General features: G+C 40.7%; 1 pseudogene; it reads left to right on the forward strand.

Annotated features, from left to right (window-relative positions):
- The first annotated feature begins 8,375 nt into the window (after window positions 1-8,375).
- Window positions 8,376-15,034, forward strand: part of LOC149145906 (receptor-like protein kinase THESEUS 1 pseudogene) — a 76,344-nt pseudogene continuing 69,685 nt past the window's right edge.

Genomic DNA, 15,034 nt, shown 5'->3' on the forward strand with positions numbered 1-15,034 from the left:
TATGGCTTGGAAGCTATGTTACCCATTGAATGCGAAATCCCATCACTTCAAATGGCTGTCGAATTACTTCCAGCTACTTCCGAAGAGGAGAAGCGTTTATTATACTTAGCTAAATTAGATGAGACTCGACGTGACGCTGCATTGGCAATCGAGACTCACGCGAAGCGAATGAAAGCTCAGTATGATAGAAATGTGACCCCTCGAAGTTTTTCGGAGGGAGACCTAGTGCTATTATATGATCAAGCTAACGATAAGCTAGGTGCTGGAAAATTCGTTCCTATGTGGCATGGACCCTACATTGTAAAGCGAAAGCTAGCAAAAGGGGCCTATGAGCTGGTAGATTTTGATGGGGACTCTTTGAGTAAACCCAGAAATGGACTTTACCTAAAGAGGTATTATGCTTAAATGGTGGGTATGGAGAATTTTTAGTTAGGTTAGGTTTTCTTTCTAGCTAGTATGTTTGTTAGTTTAGATAGTGTGCCTAGTTTAGAGAGTGTGTTTTTAGTCGTTATTCTGGCTTATCTTGGTTTTACTCTTGATATTGCAGATGTCGACGCCTCTCCAAACATACATTGGATTTGCTGATGGTGCTTGTCGTAGTACATGGAATATCTCTTCCGCAGCTTGGGTTATCTATTTGCCCTCTGACGAGTTAGTTTCTATGCATGGGGTAAGCCTCAGTCAAACGACGAACAACATTGCAGAATACAGTGCAGTGGTTGAATTATTGTCTGAATCTATTACATTTGGAATTCGACGTTTGATAGTGAGGTTAGATTCTGAACTCGTTGTATTACAGCTTAATAGAGTATATTCCATTAGAAATCCTGTGTTATTAAGGTTGTTTTTGAGAGTGCGTCTCTTGGAACGTGAATTTGATTACATTGAATATCAGCATATTCCAAGGTCTTTAAATACATTAGCAGATGCAATTGCTTCTCAAATGTTGGACAGACATTTACGATAATCATGCAAGTAAATTTAAAAACATTTCATCACATATGTTAAACAAAATAAGCTGGTAATAATGATATATATATAGATAGGAGTGTGTCAAAAAATATGCATCGTCTTCGATCATAGGTTGAAAAACACCTTATGATCGCCAAAAATGATAAGTACAAAAAACCAAAAATGTCATATGTGTCTACAAAAGTGACTAGCCAATCACTGGTGGTGCTCTCTATACGAGACCACTGCCTGCGCTACCCTAGACAAGAACCTCCTAAAAGGTCCTGGGACTGCGACCACATAGCGCTGAAGTCGAATGGGAATGTCATCTATGGTGGTCTCTGGTATATCCGCCGTCAGACGCTCTAGATCCTGTTCCAGCTCGGCTAAGGTGTCTGCGGCCGCATCCTGTGGGGCTGGTGCTGGTACAGTGGTACTCTCCTCTCAAAAGCCCGAAGGTTGGCCAGACGCCGTGGACCTACATCTGCATTTTGAAAATTTTTACTGTCAGTTTTGAGACGATATATATAAAAAACAAAAAAAATAGATAAATTTAAAACTCGTGGAAAATGAAGTACCTCTGTCGTCCCATTGTTCTCCCTGTGGAAGAACAATGTCCGGATCACCTCGAAAATCTACTCTGGCATACGGAAAGTCCTGGATCGAAAAAACCTGGTCCTCTAACCAGTGAAAATAACCAGCAGGGAATCGACCTTTGGATATGGGCCTCTAGTTATGAGCTTTGCCTTAGAGAGAGTTCCGATGCTGATCCCTCAGCATCTCACTGTTGATATCTTGGGTCCTCGGGAGCCAAAGCTGATACGATGGGTTACGGTGATGGCCCGGCATACGGAAAGTCCTGGATCGAAAAATGCCGAGTTTCTCCTATACTGGGCTCGTTAAAATTTCACAGTAAAGGACCTGTTCAATTACAAACAGGAACGAACCACTCCTTCCTAGGGTTCGAATCAAAACTAGGTTGGACTCATCCGAAGGATGAGCTTATAATCAAGCATATGTTATCCTCCTCAAGCTTGTTAAAAATAAAGAGGTACTTGCCAGAAATGGTGGGGGAAAAGAGAGAGGAATGAGCCTATTTGTTATCTTTTGTCTCAGAAGAAACTTTATTACCACTCTTGGACACGACACTTTTCATTCACCTGGGTTGGGAAATCCTTTACCTCACAGTTGATCAAACCACTTTGAAAGCCTTCAGTCGGGTTTCGGGGATTAACTTTGAGTCGTTTATCACCAAACCATCTGTTGTGTCGTTATGTGTTCAAGAGGTCTGCAAGCAAAACTTTCATCTGCAAAATACTTGTCATCCATTTGACCATCCCTGAGTCAGTCCTTACAGCAACATTTCTTCAACTTGAACAAATGATTTCGTGTTGTGGGTTTGCCTGCAACGGGTCGCTTTCTCTTGACATCAGCACATTATCTAGAGAGATGACTTAGAAATCGTTAGTACCTTGAAGTCTGCATGCATCAATGGCAGGTTTCTCGCCTTTGACGTCAGTTTACATCATTGACTCTCGATCAAAGGATTCCGTGAAATGTTCGACATCAACTCATTCATTCACATCTCATGGATTGTACTGGGTACTTTGATAACCATTGACATTACTGGTGGTCTCTCTCACACTTGTTAACAGTTTACATCATCGACTGGTAATCAAGTGGTTTCTACCATGTTCGACATCAACTCATTTATTCGCATGGCTAGAATCGTACCAATTCGGGAAGTAGAAATGAAGACCCTGGATCTCGTTTCCACCATCCAGGCTGCGAGGAGTTTTGTATTCATTATCTAAGTAGACTAATCATAAACAGATGGCTGCGCCCATACTGTGTCTACAAAAGTCTATGATTATGATGTACTACAAGATCATTCCTGTATCAGAGTAGTTAGTCTGTTAGTTAAAGTTTTGATCTGAGTATGGGAATGCCTACCTCAGTGATGATATAATCTTATACATGTATTTTGTGTTGAAAATTGTAGGTTCTGACCAGGCTCTCCACGAGATAATCCTTGAAATGATAAAGCGCTTCACCCTTCCTAGATAATACAAAACCCTAATCTATTACAGGCTTCGCACTTTAGGGGGTAATCTGTTACACTAAAAAATGTCACCATGGCTATTTACAGTTAGTATGGCTCTATCAACAGTCATGCTATCCTCTTAGGCAAGTCTTATGCCTCTGCTCTCCATGTCAAACTCCAAAAAGAGAGAAAGTCTTTATAAATGTATTTATCTCTGGGTACGCAGGTTCTCTCAACCTTACCTGCGGGTACGCACCCAATGTTCACAAAAGCTGCGTACTTGTACGCTCTGTATGTAAAGGGGCAGGTGCGTCCCCCTGTAAAGGTCAAAATGCGCAAGTTTCATCTTTAAAAAGTTACTTGTGGTCATTTCTAGAGCATTCTAGAAGGTTGTTCGACGTGTATTGAGCGCCTCCAGATGGTTCATGTACCCCTACCAAAGAGGAACTTATCCCATCAATAAGGGAGCTATCCCATCCAAAGAGGGGATTATCCCATTGATGGTGAACCTGGATAACTTCCTCTAGAGCACTATAAATACAGGCATTGGGCCAGAAGGAGGGGAGGTTGGAAGCTAAACATTTCTAAGGGTAGATGCTGCTGGAATTAGGACTCCCATTTAGAAGCTTGTGAGGAGAGATTGCCATCTTTGCTTGTTCTATTTGGAAGTGGGTGAGCTTTGTCAAAGTAAAGGAGAACTCTTGATGGACCCTGGGAGGGACTTGCACAACACCAAGGCTCAGGTTGTAATTGTTCCTTTTGTTTCCTATTAATGCAAATGAGTCCATTCTTCTCAATAACTTGTTATTTATGAGTTGTTTCATGTACTCCTTGGTCTATGTGTTAAATATGTTTTATTCTATGAGATTATCAAGTGCTATTTAATTGTTTGATTGTTAGTGGATGCAGGTTTCAAAGTGAAGGAGGAGCTCATCCAGATCAGTGGAACTGGACCACTACAACAGCGTTGGATTACAGGTAGGATCTAAACACTTGATTTCTTATATAGTAAATGCATGTTTAGAGAAGGATTGCTCTTGTTTGTCTTGTTTGTCACTAGAGAGTCTTAGGCTCCTAGGGAGGTTGGTTGTGTCCGCACTATCGACTCTTTCTGCCTGACATAACCTAGCTGCATTTTCTGGAATTCCTGTTGTAACTTTACCAATTTTTCTTCTGCTTCCCGGCTAATGCTGGCTTGCTGTAACTGTTACTGCAAAAATAGGATTTTATCCTCTTTATCTTTAAGCAATAATTGAACTTTAGATACTTTGTCAATAGTAGCAGAAGCATAAGCTCCTACAATTTGGGATAATCTAGTTAGGTTCTCTGTCGGATCAGTGGTAGGGTCTAGCCAAAGGACATTCAGCAGCTCTGCTTTAGGTGAGAGTATGGAGTCTAGTTTTCACTTCTTTCTTTGCCTCCTGACCACAGCTTTGTGATGCAGACTGTAAAAAACATCTAGAGGAGGGATTTCCTCTATATTTAGTATAATTTTAGATGACGGAGCTATGAGAATGTGCTCAGTTTCTGGAGTATTGACAACTGTTTCAATTACCATTTATGTGGTTGTCTGTGCTGGATTCTTTGGTGTCTCTACTTTTTTCTCCTCTGTGTTGATCAATTCATTAAAGTTTTCCCATTCCTTCTCCACCTCTGTTCTTAATGGATTTGTTGGCTGGATGAGGGGATCGGGAGTTTCTACCTGTTTTTGCGACAACACTTGCTGCTCAGGATTCTCCTTGGATTGGGTAGTATCCCTGACTGATCCTTCACTCTTGTTGTGATCGCTCTCTAACTGTCTAGACCTTTCTGGCGATTCTCTTTCAGAGTTAGATTTAGACTTGTCTTGCCCCAAGCTTCCACTCATGCTAATTCTGGGAGTGGTTTCCCTCATTGGTTCTACATGCAATTTGTCCAATGGGACATTTGCCAATCTTTGTTCTCTATAGAGTTTAAACTCTTGGAGTTCTGCTCGGCCAAACTTGATTTCGGCCATGTGTAAGTGTTATAGACATATTTGGGCACTGTAACCCCAATAACATATGTCCATAAATCAAGGGCTTCTAAGACCCTAAAAGTGTTGTTGCATACCCTAAAGGAACAAGGTTAGTTGATTACATCATTTCCCAGAAGTTCTCCCTGAAAACCTGCTCAGAACTGGTCAAAACTGGACCATACACACTGCTCAGTGCTAAGGGTGCGATGCATCTCACCTACTACATGCAAAAAGTGTGATGCATACTCGAAAGCCCTTCTGTATGGTGCGATGAGCAAGAGCAGACAAATGGCAAAGGCAGTTGGCTAGGTGGAAACCTAGAGAATCTTCTAGAAAATGCCCATTTGACACTTGCCTCTCTGAATTCACCCAAGGATGATTAAGAGATCATGAAATCTCCAAGTGGAACTAACAACTATCAAAGAAATGACATTAATCAAAATCCCAGAAGCTGACTCACCCACCTGCAAATATCTATATATGGATCCCTCATCTTAGAGATCCAAAGGCGAGAATTTTGTATTTTGTAAGGAAGTGTTGTTGGTTTCTCTGTGAAACATTGTATTGTTGGGTGATCTAAATTTTCATGAGGTGAAGAGGGCTTTCATGCTGGGAGGATGGAACTGGGTTAGACCAATGGGTTGTAATCCTCTCTTCTACTACTTCTATCAATAAAGCTATTTGAGTTTTCCTCCATATTCTTGTATATCTCTGAATCTTGTATTGATGTATGCATTTGTATGGTTAATATACATCTGATCCTATATTATTTATGATTATAGATCTCTATGCTTTGATGGTATTATGTTGCTTGGACTCTATAGGTGTTCTTTGAAGTGGGACAAGTAAGGAAGGAGTGGCGAAGCTCTGTCAAAGGAGGGAGGAAACAAGCAAGGAGCCAAGCGAAAGATTGAGGTTGGTACTCTCTGCTTCTCTCTCATCTATCTCTCATAAAGGAAAACACAAGTAACTTTAGTTTGTTTGTTTCTAAGATAGCTACCCATCTTATTGGGACTAATAGCTCTAAATGGACACTAGTTTTCCCGGTAACAAAATGGCGACTCCACTAGGGAGCGAATATCTTGTTTACTTGTTTCTATTTGTTTGCTTTATAAACTATAGATGGTGCCTGAAGTTAAGCTAGCTAGCCTTTGAACTGCTTTTGCTATGAAACTACAAAGTAGATCAACGCTACTTTAGTCCATCTCTAGGTTTGTTTATGAACTGAACAACTAACTTGCAAACCACCTAAGAGCCCTGGTGGTAGCTCAAGTAACCTCATTAGATCAGCCCCTATACTTTGTGTTTACTGCCTATCATTAGCTCAGCCTAAACCCCTGAACTTAGCTGCAAACTGTGAGCAAAAACGAAGCACAGTCTTGTCCCTGGACCATCGCACTGTCTCTCATTGGTAGTCTGGATGCATCGCACCTCCCATGTGTTGTAGGTGAGATGCATCCTTGTTTCCCTGTGTTATAGGTGCAATGATTAGGTAAGCTTGTTTCTACCTCCAGATTTTGGTTTTCTCTTCATTGTCTTCAGCTTTATTTAGTAGTTTTGTTGTCTATGATCAGTATATCACTGTTGAAACTCTCTTCCTTTGCATTATTCATCGTCCATTGATAAAGAATTGTGAATTTTTTAATGTATTTTTCATCATTTGCAGTTCTCTTTTAAAAACATTAGCTTAATCGAACTATCGTCTTTTGATTTGAAAGTGTCGCAAGTGTTGTTTTCAGTCAAAGAAAAGAGTCTTCCTCTTTTTGATAGTCAATTACACTTTTTCCCTTGTATTTGATTTGAATTAATAGTATTTCAAGTGTCGAAAGCAATTTTTGAATTTGAAATCGCAAAGTGTCGTCTTAATCTTCCTTTCGTTTTTTGAAAAGAAAATTGTTAGTACTGTCGCTTTGAAAGAAAAATAGTTTAGATCTGTACTTAGCATTATTTTTGGCATTCAAACATTAAGAAAGCGGAAAACAAATACATGCATGTGCATTTGTATTTACACTGCTTGTGAAAATTGATTTAGGACAGTGCATCTTAGTGTGTGCTCTCTGCTCTATGTTGAAAGGGTTTTACTTCTCTTTCCTTAGTAGCTAGGATTTTCATTGCAAAAAGAAAGTAAACGACTGCTTATCATCTTAGATTGCATGTTTAGGAGTTGTATATCTACATCACGCAGTGAACCTTAAAGGCAAAGTTCTTAAGAAAGATCAACTGTAAAATAAATCTCAATGAACATAAAAACACTTTGGAATCTAACGCACAACATTTAGAAGTCTAGGCTAGAGACATATTCTGGTGTCATAAAGCCTGGTAACTATCGTTTTCATCGAAGATTGGGTGATTCCCCCTCTTTGAGACGACAAGTGCCAGTACGGACTTGTGCTCCCACGTACCATCGAGTATATATTGGGAGATGACAATAGACTACATCCTTTATCCTTAGGAAGTCGTGCCTATCGCCCTATTGATCGCAATGCACTAAACACAACATTCGGGAAGATTGACTATCGTACCATAAAAAGTATTCTGTAGTTTTGTGATTGGTTTGGTAATCCCTCTATCTAGATTTCTAGAGTAGTCACTTTCGTTCCTTTTCAGACTCCTTAAAAGAAAAGGTCCATCTGAGCACTTGTCACTTCAGGCTCATTAAAAATTGAAGGCAACTAGAGTCATCTTTAGGTTTTTCTCGACTCTTAAAAATTGAAAAAGCAAGTTGTGTCAAAGCGTCATAAAATTCATTTAATTCATAATAAATTTTCCCCTTTTTATTTTGAGTTGATCAAGTAATCCACAATCGTGGAAGAAAGTCAATCAAAACCCCATCGTTCACGGAGACTAACGAGTCAACCGTCTTTGACTCTAGAAACGAAACCATTCTAAGCCAAGCGAACTTGTTTAACTAGGTCAAAGTCTCCTGGTTTGTTTGAAAATTGTGTTTCAACATCCTCAGAGACTCCAGTTACTCCAACTATTTCTGGTATCCCTGCCTCTACAGAAGGAGTTTCGCAGTTAAAAGAGGACATTAGAACTGATCCTAGTGTAATGGTAAACACTTCTATTCCTGAACCAACTCCATCTAGGACTGATTCGGAAGGTGTCACCCCTCCAGCATCTGTTGCTACAGAGTCTATACCTTCTTCAACACCAGAAATAGTTTACGGGCTTGGTGGTCTACATCTTCCACCTGGGTTGATTGCTATAGAAGAGATTGTGGAGGATCTTCCATCCAGTACTCCATTTCATTTTGGAACTGGGATCCACCTATATCCTTCTACGACAGAAGTTAGTCATCCTTCATTGCAAGTTCCTGTAGAATCGCTTGGAAATCTTTTGGATAGACTCGATATGTCTGAACAACCAACGACATCTAGGACTATGTCATCTGACACAGCAACAACAGAACCTCCTGTTGTTACTCCGACAATGTTTGTTGGTATACCATCTATCCCAACTAGTTCTCAACTGCTAGACGAAGTCCACCCAGGGACAGTTTTGACAGTATGGTATGTTCCCATTTGTTTGTTTGGAATAATATCTGGAATTTCTTATGTTGAGTCTCAGCAAATTGATGCTTCACAACAGTATCAATTTGGGCAGTCCAGTCTACAAAGGCCAATTTTCCCTTTAAACACTGGGTTGCTGCCATATGGGGGGCATTATGCCTTTTCATTGTTCCCTCTAGGAGAACAACCATATGAGAGTTCACAACAAAATCCAAGTCAAGCTAGAATTGCATCTAGTGGTTGGGTTCCAATACTGCCTCAACAACCAAGAGTTGTATATTCAATGCAACCAAATCTACTTGTGTCAAATATTCCCACCACACCAGCTAATGTGACGGTGTCGCAAGTACAAGCGTTGCCTGTTGTATGTCAACTTTCAAGTCTCTCAGGTCATAATACAACAGCGTCTTGTCTCAATGACTCAACCACAATCGCCGATTAGTGGCTCCTTAACTAAATCGACTCAGGCTCAAGTGGGTACTATCACCCCTCATCTTGGTCAAACATCTAGTATTGGACAACAGCAAATGGTTTCACAACCATCATTGGTGCAATATCAACAACCGCAGTTCCAACAAGCTTACCGAGGACCTGAGCAACAAAGCTTTGCGGGTAATGGACAGCCGTATATTCAAAACGGTCACCATCAATCATATCATAATGGTTATGCCCATCAACCTTATCAAAGTTATCAGAATCAAATACATTATGCTAGTATGCAAAGACCCGCTGCTCAGTCGATCCCATCTTATCCTGGGTATGCTTTGCCAAACCTGAATCATTAGTTGCCTTTCATTGAAACTTTAGAATTACCAGATCTGAATCAGCTAACAAATGATACAATTGCTTACGCCCCTTGGTGGTTGGCGATTCCTCATAAACTTCCGTCAGATATTTTCAATGGAAATCCCGGTGAAGATCCATCGAATCATGTGATGACCTTTCATCTGTGGTGTTCTTCCAACACTCTCAATGATGATTCAATTAGGCTTCGCCTTTTCCAAAGAACGTTAACTAGTCCAGCAGCAACATGGTACATCGAATTGCCTAGAGCTTCATTCAATAACTTCAGCACCCTTGCCACAACCTTTTTAACCCATTTTCAGTTACCCATAAGGTACGAAATAGGGACGCAGCTTCTTACCAATTTTAAGCAGACGACAGCCACTCACATATCTGATCATATTCATGAGTGGTGGCGTCATCGTCGAATGGTAAAGACATATGTTCCTGATCAGTTGTTGGTTGAATGGTTTATTAAGTCATTGTTACCTTCTATTACAGAAGATGTGGCTAAAGGGGGAGTTGTCACTGAAGAGCAAGTCATTGCTCGTGCGCAATATCTAGACTTGATCTATACTCAGTCTGGCATGCTCTATGATAAAATTCCAAATGCTCCTAGACCATATTTTTCCGTTCCTCCTCCTCCTAAATCAAACAAAGACTCTCATGCCGGTGCTGGCGTAATAGGTACGACCAGCACGAAAACCGCAAAGGCTACATCTAAGAAAGCCTATACGGTTTCTGGTCAAAATGCAAATGGAAAACTTCTTGCCTCAGAGGTTAATGCCATGTTGACCGACAAAGGCAAAGAACTAAAGCAACCAGGGGACAAGAAGAAAGGGAAAAGAAAAAAGAAGAAACAGGATGATTCGTCTCCTGAAAAATCTTTTGCAAACCCTTCTGGGAAAAAGAAACCTCCTGGGCCATGTCTCATATGCGATGAAGACCATTGGACGAGAGAATGTCCACATAAAGCTGAGATTAAGAAATTCTTTAAGAGTTCAAAAACCTCAGCAGTATTGACCGACCCATTTCCAAACCTAGAAACCAATCTGGTTGCTAACGACAATGCTTCCCCGTCCCAAGTGCTTATGTTGTCCATCTCGAAGAAGCAAAATGATGCTTTGATATTGATAAGGAATAAAGATTACGGGAATCCACAGCTATCGAACAAGAAGGCTACTGATCAACCTAGTAGTTTGACAACAACTTCGACCAAAGTTGTTGCACCCATCATTCCTGAGATAACGATAAAGCCACCAAAGGGAGTAGTACACAAATTGACGTTTAATCCTCATTCCTGAGCAGCATAGAATTATAATATAGTAGAGGATCTGGCCCAATCGCCGTTCGCTATGTTGACACTTGAAGTACTGCAAAATTGCCCCTCCTAAAAGCAGGCCCTATTATCAACAATAGGTGGGATTGATCCAGCGGATTCCAATCTCGTGGCCTTTAATCATAAAGGATATGAACCTTAGTTACCAGCTCAACTCGCTTTCCTTATCCAAGTGAAATCCCTCAGCAAAACTGTTCATCGAACAATTATTAATGAGGGGGCATCAACCTGCATAATGTCAATGAGTTGCTGGAAAACTTTAGGATCACCACCCTTGTCAAGACCATCAACGACATTAAAAGCATTTGAAGGATGAACATACACCCCGTATGTGATTTTAAGTAACTTGCAAGTTGAACTGGGGGGAAAAATAGTAGAAATCGATGTCGAAGTTATCGATGGAAACCTCGATTACAACATCCTACTGGGAAGGCCCTGGATTTATCCTATGGCCGCTGTTGTGTCAACATACTTTAGAAAGATTGCATTTCCTTTTCAAGGAGGAATTACAATCGTTGACCAACAAACCTTTCTCCATAACAGTTCACAAGTTACGGGAAGCATTCCAATGATCCATGGAAGCTCTCAATCGCTTCAAAATATTGGAGTAGGCCTCCTAAAAGACCCTACATTGATGGGTACTTTTGCCCTACCGTCTTCGAATAATCTAGCGGAAGTGGCCACGGTGGGAACCTGCAATATGGTATCTTCTATATCTACAAAGATTCAGAGGATTTCCGAACATGATGTTAACATGGATCATCGCCAGGTATTGCCTCCAAGCCCAATAGAAATATTGTAGCAATCAATGTTCTCAACCTGGGTGGCAAACCCAAATCAACACTCATCGAGTGTTTAGATAGATAGGTCTAAGGAATATGGTACCTCTTCAGATCCTTGGTCGCATGTGCATTCTACATACGAAGGAATTGTTCAGTCAATGATGATAGGAGAGACACCATGGGAAGATTACCACCATCGTTCCCATCTTCCGGATTACCACGAAGATTGTTCCAGTGACCTTAATCATCCTTTGGTTTTTGATTTTCTATCAAATACTGTAAATACAGTGGATTCTAAGTGAAATCTGTCCAATATTGAATAAACTATCGCCATAAATATCTCGACCAAACTAGATGTTGTAGAGAATATTCATGTCGGCAAATCATGTTCTTCTTCAGAACTGGAAATATATTGTGCTTTCTTTCGCGAGTTCAGAGATGTATTTGCATGGTCATATGAAGAAATTCTAGGCATTGACTCAAGCATAGTTGAACATGAAATTAAGATGTATCCAGATGTCAAACTGGTACGACAACAGCTTCGGCAGGTGCACCAAAAAAAAGCCGCTGCCATCAAGGTAGAAGTTGAAAAACTTTTACATGTGGTTTCACTTACCCCGTTCATCTAACTGATTGGGTATCAAATATTGTTCCTGTGATGAAAAAGAAAGGAATGGTTAGAGTGTGTGTTGATTACAGGGATGTAAATCAAGCTTGTCCAAAAGACAACTACCCTACACCCTACATCAACCAGATAATTGATGAATGTGCCAGATGAGAAATCTTTTCATTTATGGATGGGTTTTCCAGGTATAATCAAATAAATATCCGCCCACAGGACCAGTCAAAGACTGCATTTATTTGTTCGTGGGGCACATTCGCATATCGCAAGCTACCTTTCTGTTTAAAGAACGCAGGGGAAACTTTTCAGAGGGCTATGAATTATGCCTTCCATGACATCAAGAACATTGTTCAACCATACCTCGATGATCTTCCGGCTCATTCACGAAAGCGAACTGATCATCCGCGGCATTTGAGAGCTATATTTCTACGTTGCCAACACTACAAAATACGACTCAATTCGCACGTGTGTGTTTTGCGTCGGTTCTGGTCATTTACTTGGCTTTGTAGTTTCAAAAGATGGGATTCGTCTCGACCCACTTAAGGTTCAAGAAATCATCAATATGCCTCCACCTTAAAATTTTCTTCAGATTCAGAAACTCCAAGGGAAAGCAAACTTTCTAAGGAGGTTCATTCCAAACTATGCCAAACTTGCTAAAGGTTATACGTGTCTTTTGAAAAAAGAAGTGCCCTTCAACTGGGATTAGGTTGCGCAAGCTTCCTTTGATGCTCTAAAGGAATCCCTAATAAAAGCATCATTAATGTACACTCCTGACTATCAAAAAGACTTTAACCTATATCTAGCTGCAACAGATACGACCATCACAATGGTTTTAGTTCAAGAAGACAATGGAATAGAACATCCTGTCTATTATTTAAGTCGAAACTTAAATGATATAGAGAGCAAGTACTCCTATGTTGAAAAGCTGGCTCTTGTAGCTGTTCAAGCAATACAAAGATTTCGACACTATATCCTCTTTCGCAAAACAACCATTTTGTCATATTGCAACCCTATGACTTACATTCTGTCACGTCAGTTACTAGGGGGCAAATATTCGAAATGGATATCTATTTTGGAAGAGTTTGATCTGGAATTCGTAAAATCCAAATCAAAGAAATCTCTGGTTTTTGCGGAGTTACTATGCGACTTCCCATCATCGTCCAACGATTCAACATCTAGAGCATCAATCATGGATGAATCTTTGTTTCTGATATCGTCGAGCGATCCGTGGTATGGAGATATAATCATCTATCTCCAAACCCAAACATATAGGCCTAATACCTCTCGCTCAGAACAACAACGTACTCAATACCAAGCAAAGGACTACATGATCGTTGGTGATACACTTTACTGTTGTGGTATCGATACAGTTCTGTGACGGTGCCTCGCCCATGAGGAGACTGAAAAAGTCCTGAATGATTGTCATTCAACCGTGTGTGGAGGGCATCAATCTGGTTATGCTACGGCACAAAAGATTTTATGAGCAAGTTACTTCTAGCCAACAATGTTCAAAGATTGCATAACCGCAATCAGAAGTTGCCATGCTTGTCAAATCTTCGACCGCAAAACCAGAATACCACTCGCACCTCTACATCCAGTAGTTGTTGTTGGGCCATTCGCCAAATGGGGCATAGATTTAATGACATGTAACCCCACCTCGTCCAGGGGGCATGGGTATATCATAGTCGCAGTTTACTATTTTACGAAATGGTCCAAGGCGATGCCTACATTAAACAACAGTGGCGAAATGGTTGCTCTTTTCTTTTTCAATCATGTAGTCTCCAGATTCGGTATTCCATAAGCTATAGTCATAGATCATGGATCGCATTTCCGCAATCACATGATGGTTGAATTGGCTGCAAAATTAGGATTGTCCCACGACAGCTATACTCTGTATTATCATGGGTATATCATAGTCGCAGTTGACTATTTTACTAAATGGGCCGAGGCGATGCCTACATTAAACAACAGTGGCGAAACCGCTGCTCTTTTATTTTCCAAACATGTAGTCTCCAGATTCGGTATTCCACAAGCTATCGTCACAAATCATGGATCGCAATTCTGCAATCACATGATGGTTGAATTGGCTACCAAATTAGGATTGTCCCATGACAGCTCTACTCCGTATTATCCGCAAGCTAACGAGCAAGTTGAGGTGATCAAAAAAGTCCTGAAGCGCATGCTACAAAGGATGATTGGAGTCCATAAACAGAGTTGGCACCTAATCTTGTACTCGGCCTTGTGGGCATACCGGACATTGGTGAGAAATGCAACCAGATTTACACCCTTTCAGCTCGTGTATGGCCTGGAAGTAGTCTTACCAGTTCAGTGAGAAATTTCATCTCTCATGCCCGTAGTCGACCTTCTCCCCAAAACTTCAGAGGAAGAGGCTCGTTTCTTGGAATTAATCCAACTGGATGAAACCCGTCGTGATTCCACCTTGGCTAACGAAGCGCATAAGAAATGAATCAAGGCGCAATTTTATAAGAATGTCAAACCCCGTGTCTTCTCAGATGGTGACCTGGTCTTACTTTACGAATAGGAATTCGATAAATTGGGAGCAGGTAAGTTCCAGTCTTTGTGGATGGGTCCCTATATTGTTAAGCGTGTCTTAGCAAAAGGAGCCTACGAGCTAGTAGATTATGATGGGATTCCACTGTCGCAACCCCAAAACGGGTTGTAACTTAAGCGTTACTATGCTTGACTAAGCATAGTAATCTCTTCATATGCTTTTGTTACATTTTTGTTTTCGTCAAGAGTGATCGTTTTGGTTAGGTAATCCACTTTTACATTTGTTGCAGATGTCGAACCTATTGGAATCATTTTTTGGATATGATGATGGAGCTAGTCGTAGTATGCAGAACCTATCCTCTGCAGCCTAGGCCATTTTTGATCCAAGCGGTGAGTTAGTGAGTTTCAGAGGGGTATGTATTGGTCGGTCAACGAACAACATCACTGAGTATAGCGCATTGATAGAACTTCTCTCTGATGCCATCGCAATGTCA

This window comes from Pinus tabuliformis, chromosome X, assembly GCF_031772625.1.
Source record: "Pinus tabuliformis cultivar Carrire ecotype Pingquan chromosome X, CPIR1, whole genome shotgun sequence".
NCBI classification, from domain to species: Eukaryota; Viridiplantae; Streptophyta; class Pinopsida; order Pinales; family Pinaceae; genus Pinus; species Pinus tabuliformis.